Here is a 15137-nt window from a genome sequence, read left to right as displayed (position 1 = left end):
CACTTTGTAAAGGATCCTTTTAAACAGGCATAGATGGGTTTCTGGTGGTACTTGGAAGATGGGGGAGGGGAGGCCTCATTTGAGCGGCCCTGGGGCAGGCATAGCAGCCCACCTAGGCTTGTGGTTTTTGAAAGAAACAAAACTCCCTAGTTGGGGGGGGCGGTGTAGCTCTTTATTCTCGACGTCTATTGTTCCAGCTGGCTTGGCATTCAGTTATCTTTTAAGGAAGTCATAAGCAGAGGTAACATTTGAAATGTGAAATTACTCAAAATCTGACAGAAAGCAATCTGTATTAACTGGCATTACTTTCAGTTCATTAGAGCTGAAAAATCTCTCCCCGTTTATCACGGCAGGCCATGAGTGCAGAAAATCAAGACTTTTTCAGAAATCAGGCCCCCGTTTGTACTCCCCTTATGAATCCCTTCGAGTCTCAGGAAATAGTTGCCCACCCTACACGCAGGAAACATTTACTTCTTCTATCAGTTTAATGAGAGGGCCATCTCACACTCATTAAGTTGGTTTGAAACATGATCAGAAGAATCAGGACTGGGTCCTTTGAGACTCCCAATGCCTCTAAGGCTATATTCATTTTATGAAAACCAGGTCTTTTACCTTTGCTCTGGCTTCACCTCAGCATTTCCTACTGCAGCAGAAATAATGCATTTAATCCTTTTGGAACACTGGTTTGATGCATTAATAATTGCAGGTGTCATTCCTAGAATTTGGACTCTGCAAGTGTTATATGGTACATGGGTCAAAGGCAACCAGCAAGGGTCATGTAAAGTGAGTGTTTTATGAAGCCAGGATATACCCACAGTGTAGGCAGAAACACCCCATGTAATTAAAACACATGAACGTATGAGCTATGGAGATGGTGAGAGGTGCGTGCGACGGTGCAGTAGGCTGGGAGGAGGCAGGCAAATGGAAAGGCATTCAAACTATACGAAATAAGAGACAATGCTGGTCTCCTGGACCATGGCTTCTGGAATTAGGGAGTTGTTATATAATCCAAGTCAGTAGCGTGAGGGAATCTGGCTAATAGTTAACTTAATTTTTCTGGAATGTCCTTTTTCCCATAAATCAGCCTAAGTGGAAAGAAAGTGGAACTCTCGTCAATGAATCAAATGGCGGGAGGAGCCAGCTGGGAGGACTGATTCCCCCTGGATCCTACACATATTACTCCGCTCCTTGGCTGTACTTGGAGTGCAGGTTAAATGAATTGTTCCCATTAGTGAGCTGATAGGACAGCTCCTTTAGATGAAGGAGACTCTGTACTTTGAATGTCACCAGGAGGAAAAGAGAGTGCTCACGGAAAAGTTGACAGTGCCACTTGTGGCGGGATTTTACTGTCATTGTGAAAACGGTGTATAATGATGACTTACAGGAAGGCTCAGAGTTTCAGCATAATATATAATAATAATAAGACTTCTGTCCGCTTAGAAGGGATGCCGGAGTTCTTTGCTGCCTGGTGGCTTATCTGCAGCCTGGTGGTCGGGCAGCAGTAGTTGGTGCCAGACTCGTCGTCTGAGGCTGATTCACCCTGCAATCGATGCTCCTGGCTGAGTCTTGTTCGCACTGATTAGTCACCCTTGCCTTCCTTTGCTGAAACTGAAATCCTGAAAGTTAACTCGCTTCCTCTATGGGCTGTTTCCTGTCCTATTTAAAGCACCCTTCAGCAAGCGGCATGAAGTATGGCTGTCGGGGGGCAGGGCGTTAAAGTTCAGGAGAATGTCCGGTTGGCTGAAAGGTTCCTGATGTCTGAGTTCAAAGCCGGGCTGACGTTTTGACCTAGTATTAGCAGCGGGAGGATGACTTGTTTTCTTTTTTCTGCTACCTTGGAAACTGAGGCACAGGTTTCATTTGTGTACATAAAGAATAACAGGATCAGTTATCCTCATCATATACAGCAGTCGTAAGAATTATTTGGAATATTTAAATCATGTATCAGGATCTTTCAAAATGCAAGTGAAAGAACCAAGATGTGTAGGAGGAAATATATAGGCAGAAAGAGGTCCCCACTACTCATATGCCTTGATGGATATGGGCACTAAAAACAAAAGTCAACAGGACCTCAGGTGATCAACAATGGAAAGAGAATTGCTAAGGGTAGGGTCAAATTAATCTAGTGTCCCCAAAATATTGATCTGATACATATGCTCGTGGTGTTTTTCGCTCGCTCACGGAATGCAAATGTTGCCCGATGGTTGGCTGGTAACAGTTCATCACATTTGCCAATCCTCGGGTTGACTGACATGGATCATCGTGGATTAAAGTATTTAACTGGTCTCCAAGAAAGCCTGATGGTCTTCCTGTACATGGAGAATCAGTCAGGTCAAAGTGGCCCTCTTTGAAACGACAGAATCATTCTTCTTTTGTCGAGCTTCCCCTGGTGGCATTCTCCCCGCACACGGCACAAAAGTTTCCAGCCGCCTCTGCTGCCTTTGCTCTTCTGTTTAACTCAAACAAAAGAAGATGTCGGACGTGCTCGGGTTTTTTCCACTTGACACTATCTTCTTTTTAGCCCACAAATAGCACTAACTTTCTTCAAATCTGTGAAATCCAAGGCGTATTCACAAGCACAACACTGTCACTCCAGATGACAAATGACAAATGATAAACAGACTCCTAACACCACAGTGTTGCCATGCCAAAACAAATGCTACAAACTTACGCATCAGCCTAATACTTTGTGCTTTTTAAAGATCAGGGATGTCAACGAGGGTACCTGCATAATGAACCCTTGTATATCTAACGCTGAATTGAACATATTTAAAATTTAAAAATTTAAATAAGTAAAGCAAGGAATTTTAAAAATAAATAAATAAATATTAAAAAAAATAAAGAACATGGATGTGAAGGACAGAGTCTGGTTTTCCCTAGGGAGAAGAAATGACTCCAGGGACATGGGTGGGGCTGATGGAAAATGCCTGACCAGAGTGGAATTTGGGTCACCAGTGGGGGCTCTGGCTTATGCTGGTATACTGTAGGCCTTTCCCCCAAGCACCATGAGTACAGGGATCATTACTGTCTCGTTTGCTGTTTATCACCATCATCTGACATAGTGCCTCCCTAACGTGAGGCATGGTGAGAACAATTATGCAGTCATCCAGGGACAGAATAGACAGCATGGCTGTGCTCATACGTGAACAAATTCCACTTTGAACTTAAAGATCAAATTGTCCATACATTGTCCCTTAATAAGGAATTCAAATAATTTTAAGCTTCCTTTTGGCCCGGTAGACCTGAATTTACAGAGAGTCTGGGACCAATTAGTGGTAACTCTGAAAATAGAGGTAACTAAAGCTATGTCCCTGGATATGGGCTGCTTTCCCGATTTATAAAGGCCTTGAGGTGCTATTTTTACATCACGTGGGTGAAAGGGCAGAAAAGGGAACGCATAGCTGTGAGCGGCAGAGTCGAGCCACATGCATTTGGATCATCCAGTATCATAAGAGTCCAGCCTCTCACCGTGCAGCCAAGTGTGTCCTTGAGGTTCAGGCAAGGGCCCTCCAGTCCTGGGCATCTCTTGCTTATGAATACAAGGGGCAGAACTGAGGGGCAGTTACACGCACAGCAATAAACCATGTATACTCCAGTTTACCAAACCCAAACTGCACAAAATGAGAAACGATGACCAGGAGGTAAAGCTAGGAGAGCCTGTTGGTGAAGCAATTAATGCTGAAAGAGTGAAGAGACCACAGGGAACTCTTCGAGCCAGGATTCAGATGCTCATCTCGATGATCTTTGCTGGATACCTTTGCTTTTGGTGTGGGCGTGGGAGGAGCACTTCAAGGATTCAACCAGTGTGAATGAGGAGGAGGAAGTAATTTCAAATGACCGCTGAACAAGTCCCTTGACCGAGTTCTGGCCCAGCTCTGCCATACAAGGATCACTCGATCTTGAGCGTGTCCCTCTATCTTTCTACACTCAGTTTCCTCACTGAAAAATGGGTCCAACAATATCATCACTACTTACACCACCGAGGGAGATGCGGAGGTCCAAAGGTGGACTGAAAACATGATGGCAACTGTATAACAATGAATGTGTTGTTATCAGGGTTAACTGCAACTTGGCCTTGAATAATCTTCAAATTAGTTTTTAAATACAGGACTCAATAAAGAAACTGATGAGAAATCCTACATCTTATTTGAATGAGGTTCAGAGTGCTATTTGGAATGATGAAACTATCTGCAGATGGACTGAACTACAAGTTAGAGACAGCCACCTGTCTTCAAATAATCTCTTCTGAGAATAGGCTCTGTTTCTTGTTTGGGATCATTGACAAGGGGACTTCTTATTATTCTACTTATGTTTCTGTGTAGTCAAGTTGGTCTGCTTTTCAGGGTGGCTGGTATTTCCTATATGTGGGATTCCTACTTTGAGCCCACAAAACATGGGCCACTGAGAACAAAGGAAGCCAAGCAAAAGATTGTCCAAAAGGGCAGGCTTGTCAAACCTACAGTCAAAAGATGGTGGAGAGCCGGGAGATGGAAAGGTGAGATTCAGAGTCCAGGAATTCTGATTTATTTTATACCGCTTGCTTCCTTCACTGGGACCTAACAAATTCCAGTACTCTCTCACCCATGAGTTATGTGCCTAAAATGTATCAAAGTTGGCAAAATCATGACTAGAACAATTAAGACCTTGTTAAAGGCAAGAATTTAAAGCGGGGGTGGGGGGATAAAAGATTAAATTTTTTTCATAAATAAAATGAATCTATATTGTCTATATGATGGAATATAATATATATATTTTGGAGCTGCTCTCCAAAACCTGAAAAAACCTACTATGGTGAGTAACACCTTCAGCTGTTGAGTAACTACTATGATGCATATTCATGGACACAGGCAAAATCACTCACCTACTTTATGTAAGAGAGATTGATCCTCTTTTCAAAGATTTCTAGCCAGTCCTTACTGGCTTGCGCTTTTTTAATTGTAAAAACTTCAAACATATATACGGGCAGCAGTAAGATAAACTGCTGTATACTCAACACCCGGATTCAACCCTCATCAAGATGTCACCACACTCGTTTCTTCTATCTCCTTTTTCCTTGGCTAAATCATTTTCAGGCAAGCTCCAGACATCGTATCATTTTTCTCTGCATATGTTAGTATATCCTGCTTGAAAGTCAATGCCTGGTGCACTCATATTCTCCCTTGTTTCCTTTTCAAAGCTGTTCAGGAGGGTTTGGGGCTTGTTATTTTGTTTTGCTTTCTGGACCGGCTATGTAGCATCAACTCATTTTCCCTTTCACTGCTCCGTAGACCTGCCCACGTGATCCTAAGGAGGCAGAGTCGAGAAATGATGCTGTGTTATTTGAGAAATGACCCAACACTATCAAGTAATAGTAATAATAAACCAAAGACTTATGATTTGAATTATACAAGTGTATACAGAGCTATCTTTAAAAATAAATAAATACTTAAAAAATAAGTTTGGCAAAGGGGGTTTTGCCAAGCTGCTGTTCCCTCTTGGTCCCAGCATAATTTGGTGGCAACGGCATGCCGACTTTTATTTTAAATCACTTTGAACAGGAAAGAAATTGTTAAACCCAAGTTAACTTGGGCTGATCTCTAAGCTACAATATATCTAAGAACTCTGAGTTCTGAAATCATTGTTTCCAAAATTACTCTCTCCATCTCAGAAATGAGAGAGTTAAGCTCTCCTGAATTACCAAGCAGGAGAAGCCGTAAGCTCAGCTTCTTGCTGTAGCATATGGTTAAGTGGAAATTTTTCTGAAGATTCTGTATTATCCCAGAGCCAATATGAGATTAGCTTTACAAGTTGGGTTATAACCTTTACATCTTCTGTGTTGGGGATCTGCTAACAAGATCATAAAGATATTTCTAACAGATAAGGCATGCATGCCCTGTGTTCAGCTCTGGTAATGACCAAATCAATTTTATCAGAAGTGTTTAAAAGTGCCATTTTAACTTTTCTATTGATTGCCTGACCTCTGCTTTGGGTCCTGGGGTTAGTGTGTGTTCTCTCCCCCCTCACTCTCGGTACCTAACCTTCCGGTTTCTCTTTGCCTGGGCAAATGTCTCCTTACATGTCCCCTAGCCACCTCGCTTAGTACTTGTCTCACCATCTGTGCTCCTTTTGTGTTCTGTGCATATTTTCAGGGGGTTGGGGGTCATGATGGGTAAACTAGACTTATGGCTTTGGGGAGTCAACTTCATTCATTCAACAAATATTTTTGATCTTCATTTATTCATTCAACTTTCTTGCGGGGGGCGGGGTGGGAGTGGGGAGTACTGTGTGCCAGACACCATTTTAGCCACCGCAAATACAGTGGTAAAACCAAGGTCAGGAAGTCCCTGCCTCAAGAGCTGACATTGTTGGCAAAGCTTACAGCAACTAGAATATAAAATCAGGAGGACAGAAAGCCTGTGAAGACACAAAGTACAGCAAAGTGGGGAATGGGGCAGAGAATGAGATGCCGGATAAACTGGCAGGGAAGCACTTTGGGAGAAGGTGAGAGTTGAGCAGAGATCTGAATGGATGTGAAGCAGACTTGTGGAGGACTGAAAGGAAATTGAGATGGGCAGAGGGAATCACAAACAGAAATGATTTAAGTCTGGAGCAGGCTTAGAGCTGTAGAGACAATTCAAGATGAGTGTGGAGTGAGATGTGTGAAGCAGAGAGGGCGACGCTAGGTTGGAGAACCAGGCAGACTGGCTCATGTAGGACCTTTTGAACCGTGGCTGAAATTTGAGCTACGGACTGACATGATCCGATTTACAGTTCAAAATGTCACTCTGGCTTACATGGAGCTTCTAAATGATACCGGTGAAATTGTCCGTGGGTCCAGTCGAGGTATTCTGTGTGATAACAGGGAGAATTCAACACATTCAGGCCACAGAGCCCACAAAGCTACTCGTTTATAGAGTACTATTTTCTGCTCTGCTCCTAATTGGCTGGCTGACTTGGAAGCAGTTACCTAATCCCTCTGAATCCCAGTTTCCCGTCCTTTTTCAGGGAGAGGGTACAATTCCTCGTGTCTCCTTCAGCTCTAACGTTTAATAATTTTAAACTGTAAAGTTATTTCCTAATGCTGTGTATTTGTTAGGGTGAAGGTTAAAAACCACTCTAGCACAGAGACTCAAGAACACAGTGGCTTACGTGAGATTGGAAGTTTACCTCTCTCTCTCCTGTGGTATTCAAGCTAGTAGAGGCTGCCAGGGAAGCTCTGCTCACGGGTCTTGTTTGTATACTCTCCTGTCTCCAAAGATGGGCTTGCCCACATGGCAGGGAGCTGGACCATGGCCTCATCCGAGTTTCAATCCATGGGAAGAAAGAGAGGCTACCCAGGACAAACAGTTTTATTTTAAGTGAATGGGAGTTACACGTGCCTCTTCTGTTCTCACTGCTTGGTGGAAACCTAGTTTTGTGGCCATACCCAGCTCCAAGGGACTTGGGGGAAATATAATCTCTGACTCGGTGGCCTTGTGTCCACCTAAAACTTAATAGCCATGGAAAAATAAGAATTGATTTGGAGGATCAGCAAGAAAACTTTCACACCCTGTTTTTGAAAGATGCCAGAGTATTCTCATCAGATACCTTATACTCATAAAATTTCCTGGACCTTTGTGTTAATTTCATGGGATTATAGTAACAAATGACCACTAACTGGGTGACTTAAAACAACAGAAATTTATTCTCTCACTATTCTGAAGACTAGAAGTCCAAAATGAAGGTATCAGCAGAACCATGCTTTCTCTGAAGGCTCAAGGGAAGAATTTCTAGAAGCTTCTCTCCTAGCATTTCTTTGTTGCTAGAAGTTCTTGGCAATCCTCAGCTTAGTAGCTGCGTCACTCCCAGTTCTGCTTCCCTCTTCACATGGCCTATTTCTCTGTGTGTCTTCTGTGTCCCTGAATTCAAATCTCTCTCTCCTTCCTCTTATCAATACAGCAGTCGTTGGATTTAGGACCTTCCCTGGTCCAGTATGACCTCAACTTAATTGCATCTATAAAGATACTATTTCCAAATAAGGTCATGTTCACAGGTATCAAGGGTGAGAGATACAACTCAACCCATTACAGCCTTCTTAAGACTAAAAGAAAAAAAGGAAAAAGAACAATTTAGAAGAGAAAAGCTGTGCTAGTTGAAATCAATCAAGTTATGACAAGGTCTATCAATCTCAAAAAGAGCCCATAGTTTGTTCTGAGGCTCAGTGCCACCTTAATGTCACAACCCAAGGACATATGGGCCTTTTTTCTTCTCTTGCTATAGAACATTCCAATGCATTGTTTTAAGATGCATTGCTATAAGATATATCGCTTAAGTAATAGAATTCAAAGACAGCTTTCAGCTTTGTACTGTCTATACCAATTGATGATCACAACAACCCCATGGAAGGGTATTCTTACTTTCATCCCACAGACTTGAAACTGAGACCCCAGCTAAATAACTTGTGTGGAGTGAAATGACGAGTTGGTGGCAAAGCTGGGCTTGCAACCTGGGTCTTTCTGCTTCCAAGATCCTGCTTTTTATGTTACATGGCACTGAGTCCTGGGGATTTCTCAGGGGATATTGATCAAAGGGCTCACTTTTGCCTTGAGGGATTTGTGATGAGTCTCTAAGGCTGCACCTGCTTTGTAGAGGTCTCCACAGGCCCTTTGTTGACTTTATTGCTGGTATGTGTTGACATTATAGTCATATGCCCTATAGTCATTGGCATAAACAAATGTCTGTCTTGTAGCTAAAGGATGGTGGTTTTCCCAGGAGTAAAATTTGTCTAACATCAGCATCTAGGTCTCTCACTGCATTCTAGATCATTATATAAAACATGTGACCTAAGTAGGTCTTATTTTTCAGACCTCTATCAGCATATTGATTATAAGAACCATTTTGTCAAGGATGACCAGATCATATATCTCCACAGGGCCCTTCTGAAAGCAGCTATGCCATCGCACTTTGACTTTAGACTTCACATAGGAGTCCCTAGAAAGAATAATGCAATCAGTAGTTGACATAGGAAACTGTCTTCTAATGGTCAGAAAAAAGATGTTTGCAATATTAAAAACCAATATTAAGTCAACATTGCCATTCTTTATTTAATCTTATCTTCACAGTAATCCTATGAGGTAGGTATTTTAATATTAACTTTTCCTTCTTATTATTAAAATTTTATTTATACAGTTGTTTTATAGAAATGTCAGAAAATGTAGACAAAGAAAAGAAAAAATATTCATAATTTCTTCACCCAACGATAGCTACTCTCATTAATTTGATGTATATATTTTAAGTCTCTTTTTCCATACATGTTTATTTTTTCCTTTTTGACAAAATAGTATACTATGCTTTGGGGCTTTGAATATTGTTGTTTCTCTTAATTCAGCTAGAACACCTTTCTCTATAGTTCATTTTTCATTATTTTAATGGTGGTAGAGTATTCCACTTTGGAGTATACAAGTACCGTGGTACTTGTCATCCTCTATTCTTGCTCTTGGGCAGTTCCCCATAATGTTTTGCTGATATAACAATGATAAGATAAAAATTGTTATGTATATTTGTGATTAACTGCTAAGTCTTCATTTTTAGTGGTGAAATTTTAGAATGAAAGAAGAAATCCTTTTATTGCCCTTTTGAGGTGAAGTAACTTGCACAAAATTACATACCTAGTAAGTGGCAGGGCTGGGAATTGAATCCAGGTTTCCTGATTCTAAATCCCATATTAGAAAGTAGTTTACATATCTAATCTAACAATGTCCTTAGTCTTGATAACATCTGTAAATGCAAAATAAATATCCTTTTTTTTTTAGTTGGAGTCTCACTCTGTCACCCAGGCTGGAGTCAGTGGCACACTCACGGCCACTCAAGTGTCAAGTTGCTGGGCTCAGGTGATCCTTCCACCTCAGCCTTCCAAGTGGCTGGAACTACAGGTGCGTGCTACCACGCCCAGTTAATTTGATTTATTGAAGAGATGATGTCTTGCCAAGTGGCCCAGGCTGTTCTCAAACCCGTAGGCTCAGGCAATCCCCTCACTTCTGCCTCTCCAAAAATAAATATCTTGATGATGACTTTCTTTTCGTGAATTGTTACCCAGCAATGGCCAATCTAGATAAACTGCCTAAAATCCTGTAACCAGAGGAGAGTAGAGAGTAATCAAACATCCTCTCTACTTTTAAATATTTGCCTAATATCCCACTAGGTCCTGGGATTTGCACTTTTCATCTGGCCTCACAATGGAGCTCATTTTCTCCAAATTTAGAACGAAATTCCCATTGTTTCTACTTTGGGAGATTCCCTCTCTTTTCTAGATGATTCGGGATGTGAATGAACCCATAGAAGTATTTTCTCCTTCATTATAACTGGTAATACTCTTGGTCTATCCATGCTTCTGTCTTCAGTAGCAACTTTGGTTTAGAGTGGCTACAGACCATGTGATAGTTCCTCAGTCTCTACTTGCCTTGACTTGGTATGCTGACCAGAATTCATGTTGCATGAGGTATGATTTAGGTTATCTATCCAAGGGCACAATATATGCATAATGTCCATCATGTCTGCCTTGCTTTGGGGCCAGCAACTCCATAATTTTGGGGTCACCCTCATTCAACCAATTCTGGTAGCTTTGACTTTGGGGATTATAGCCATAGCCATGTGTTTGTAATAGCGTCCAGGCGAGTCACCTACAGAAAGTTCAAGTCAGTACCTGCCCATATTAGTGGCAAAGATAAACAGATTTAACAGATTGCAGAGGTGCATAAAGTATTTTCTAGAAAAGCTAAACAGATTTAACAGATTGCAGAGGTGCATAAAGTATTCTCTAGAAAAGCATAGCAAGCTTTGGGCCCCTCCTTACCTTGTGGAGGTGAGTTTCTTCTCTCTCTCTCTCTCTCTCTCTCTCTCATTACTTTCTAAATAAGCTGTATTTTCCAATCTAAAAAAAAAAAAAAAGAAAAGCATAGCAAGGCTGCTGATTTTTACCTGAGCTGAATTATTCACCTGTAAGATAAAGTCTCAATTTTAGAAGGTTAATTTGGAAGTGTGGATAGTTTTCAGTTCCAGGGTCAAAGTTAAATTAATCAAGTAATATCTAATGAGTAGTTCTATTTTCTTTTTTTTTTCACTCTGTCGCCCAGACTGAAGTGCAGTGGCCGCTCCCGGCCACCGCAGCCTTGACCCGCTGGGCTCCGGCGATCTTTTCGCCTCAGCCTTCCGAGTAGCCGGAATTACAGGCACGCGCTGATTTTTGATTTATTGATTTATTGTAGAGATGAGGTCGCGCCAAGTTGCCCAGGAAGGTCTCGACCCCGCGGGCTCAGGCAATCCACTCACCTCAGCCTCCCAAAGGCGCGGGATTACAGGCTGAGCCACCGAGCCCAGCTAGTAGCTCTATTTTCAATACAGAGGCTTGATGAAAGGAAATTCAGTTTGAAAGAATAAGGATTCTTGTTCTGTACCTTAGTACTAACCACCCATTTGGCATTAACAAGTGATAACACAAGAAATCCACCCTCCTTGGGTTTGGACTTTTCATAACACATTGAATAGTAATCTCTAAGAGAGAAGATAGATGTTCCCCAAGTAAGTTCAGTCCAAGATTCCTTCCTTTCTCAGATAGACTGATGGCCTCTTTATGTTGCCTTTGCAGGGGAACCTGGAATGAGGCTTTGTCCTTGGAACTGTTTTGTTAAAGATACAGGCAGGACTTGAAAGAGGGCATACTTCTGGTCTGCCAGTCCAAAATTAAAAGATATTTCTGGGCATTAATGTCAGGAAATATGACCTATTAGTGATGGAGGGCACTCAAAAATTTTTTTTAATTCAAAAAACAGGAAAAAAAAGTGATTTTATCCATTCCCATAACCATTTTTCAAACTCAAATGGAATTTTTTTCATGGCGTAAAAAGCACCTTGGTTTGTAAAAGAGCTGAAATATTATTACCAAAACAACTCAACCTAGGCTCAAATCTAGCATAAAAGAAACTTCATGTTACAGTATTATTAGTGTTCATAATTAGTATTTCTAAATGATTTTTGAAGGCTTTTTATGCAATTACAAAATGTTTGATTGTCGTAACATTGCTAATGCTTTGATGCCTTCTGCATGTTGTCCTTGGTCCCTGCAACCCTGGCACATAATTTATTTCTCTTTTGAGTGAACTCTAAGCATTAGTGTCCATTAAGAATTTTCGAAACAAAGTCCAGAGATTACTTGGAGCACTTTCAGTAATATGTACTGATTATCATTAATAGTTCTTTTGTCCTAGACAAGGACATTGTTTTGTAACAGCATTTTGTTTGGCGAGGCCCCACTCGGGCTGTATTTCTGATCCGACTCGTGCATAGGTTTTCTCCTTGACTGTGTAGAGACTGGAGCAAGCTCATGGGATGGCTCAGGACTGAGGAGGGAGGGGACACAGGGCCAGCACAGAGTGATATTTTTTCTTTAGAAAACAATTATTAGTCATTCAAAAAACCAAAGCCTAAATACGAGGGCTCCTTGTTTCTCAACTAGTATTCATGCACTGCATGTAAATGCTGTTTTCACTGCTAGCTTCTCACAATGACAAAATCAAAAAGAAATAAGGGAGTGGCGCAGTGGACCCAGGAGGCTGCAGCCTTTGCACTGTGCTTGTGGGTGATGTGGGAGAGAGGCGGTTAAGGTTTTGAGTTTTACTTTCAAGCCTCTTACCTGAGCTCTCAAAACACTGACTTTGCAATATCCTCCTGTTTAACAATGGTGCCTTCATGGGTCTGCCCGTATCTGTCTAAGGGATAACTCTCTGTTGCTCTGATAGAAAGTATTTTTGCCAAGTGTATGCAATGCGAAACATCTTAGCGGGAAAGAGGAACCATGTCCTGAGTCCCACATGAATCATCTTAAGTTTTACTATAAACCTAGCACTGAGAGTTTTATTTCCATTTTATGGATAAGAAAATGGTGGCTTAGAGAGGCTCAGTCATTTGCCTAAGATCTCACAGCGCCAATAACTCAGCATTTTGTGGGGAGGGAGGATGAAGCCCGTGAAAGCCTTCAGATTTTTTTCTAGGAATTAAATGAGTCAATGTACAAGACTGGTATAGAATCATGAGTTGGACCAATTAAAGACTTTGTTAATTATCACTGAACACATCTCTTCCTCCCTGCTACCCTCACTTGAAATATAAGAATATTGACTTTTTTTTTTAATAGAAAAAAAGCTTTACCATGTTTTAGGTATTCTTTGTTTTTTATACTAACACAGAATTGATCCATGTTTATCATATCTCTGTCTCACAACAGTTGTTATCTTCTTGCAAAAGAGAAGGCAAACAGGCTAAAAATTGGCCAAGTGACATCTTTGTCAAGTTGAGAGACTTGTCCAGAATACAGGGCCTCTGGAAATGCATGTTTAGTAACATGCAAATCTGGGGAGGAGGAAAGATGTCATCTCTTATCAAAAAAAAAAAAAAAGGTAAAATTAACTTGGTACCCAGACAATTGCCTAGAAATCAAGAGACATTAAGAAGTCCATCAAGGAATCTAAAGAGTCCAGGATGTGGTACTAGTTGGAAATACCAGATTACATGCCTAAAGTGCTTTGTTCTGGGATGACTATAACTCTGAAACTTTTCTCTACTGATAACCATGACAGTGATAAATTTGTGGTGTTTTGTTTTTTTTTTGATTTTTTTTTGAGTTGGTGTCTCACTCTCTTGCCCAGACTAGAGTGCAGTGGCCACTCCCGGCCACCGCAGCCTTGACTTGCTGGGCTCCGGTGATCCTTCTGCCTCAGCCTTCCGAGTAGCCGGAATTACAGGCATGCGCTACCACGCCCGGCTGATTTTTGATTTATTGTAGAGATGAGGTCTCGCTGCCCAGGCAGGTCTCGAACATGCAGGCTCAGGCAATCCACTCACCTCAGCCTCCCAAAGGTGCGGGATTACAGGTTGAGCCACCGAGCCCGGCTTGTGGTGTTTTCATAACATTTTTTTTTTGCTTTTTTTTTTTTGAAAGCATGGTTGGCTAAAGAGAGTCAGGCAATCTTGTTGCATTAGAAGCCCTCCTTGCTTTGAGTAGAATATTTAGGGGAATTTTTTTCCTTAGTTTTAGGGGTTTGTTCAGTAATTTAAAACTGCTGTCATATGGTTAAGTTAGCAATTACTTTAAGGCATTACCTGGAAATGTCATCCCACTGTGTGTGTGTGTGTGTGTGTGTGTGTGTGTGTGTGTGTGTGTGTATCTGGGTAAAATATAAAGTATAAGGTATCTCACGATTTTATCAAAAAGTGCCATTTTTCTCTAGCCTAGATAATTTTAAAAGATCACCCACGAAAGGTGCATCTTTTACTTATATAACCTTTTGTGGGCACTGCCTTCTTTCTTCTTTGGTTGTTAAAGGCAAGAAGAAAAAAGTTTCAGGGGGTTACCTTTGATTATGAGACACATTGGATTTTTTACAGTGAGAAATAGAGCTGGCAGCCTGTTGCTCGAAAGAGGTGGTTTGGTTTGATAGCTTAGAAGCAGGGCAAGGAGCCATTGATGGGTGAACTGGAAGCGAAATTAAGAAATCGTGTCGTTCAACTGCCTTATTCTACAGATGAGAAAACCAAGGCCCAGAAAAGTTAAATGATTTGCCCAGGTCATCCACTGAGTTCACTCTGGGCTCAGGGTGTGTGTGTGTGTGTGTGTGTGTGTGTGTGTGTGTGTGTGTTTGTGTGTGAAAGTTACATTAAGAGAAATGAAAACAGAACTAAAATCCCCACAACTAGCAATAGTAAGAATCCAACCCGGGATCACTGACGATAGTCACGTGTGAGGCACGACGCTTGTCCTTGCCATCTGGATGAAACTCCCAGTCTTTGAGCCACACGTCCCAGCCCGGGGGCGGCAGGACCGCCCTCCCACCCTCTGCTCCTGTGAGCACCTGCCCGACGGCTCCTCCCTCTCGGGCTCTCCGGGCCTTGCCAGGTGTGGCGCTGCCCGCCGCGCCCACCAGGGGGCGGCATCCCCTCGCTCAAGCCGGACCCGCGGGCGCTGCTGAGCGCGCAGGTTGCAAGGAAGATGCTCGCAGGATGCTCCCAGCTGCCACCCGCCGGCGAGCCTCCGCGGAGCCCCCCGGTCTGGGCCTCTGGGGACTGGCTTAAGGCACGACCCCTCCCACGTCCCCAGACACGTCGCTGCCAGCCTTCGCGAGCCCTCC

This window comes from Carlito syrichta, unplaced genomic scaffold, assembly GCF_000164805.1.
Source record: "Carlito syrichta isolate Samal-C Ts95f unplaced genomic scaffold, Tarsius_syrichta-2.0.1 Scaffold303682, whole genome shotgun sequence".
In the NCBI taxonomy this organism is placed as follows: domain Eukaryota; kingdom Metazoa; phylum Chordata; class Mammalia; order Primates; family Tarsiidae; genus Carlito; species Carlito syrichta.
The sequence above is the reverse complement of the archived record's forward strand: the minus strand, read 5'-3'. Positions refer to the sequence as shown.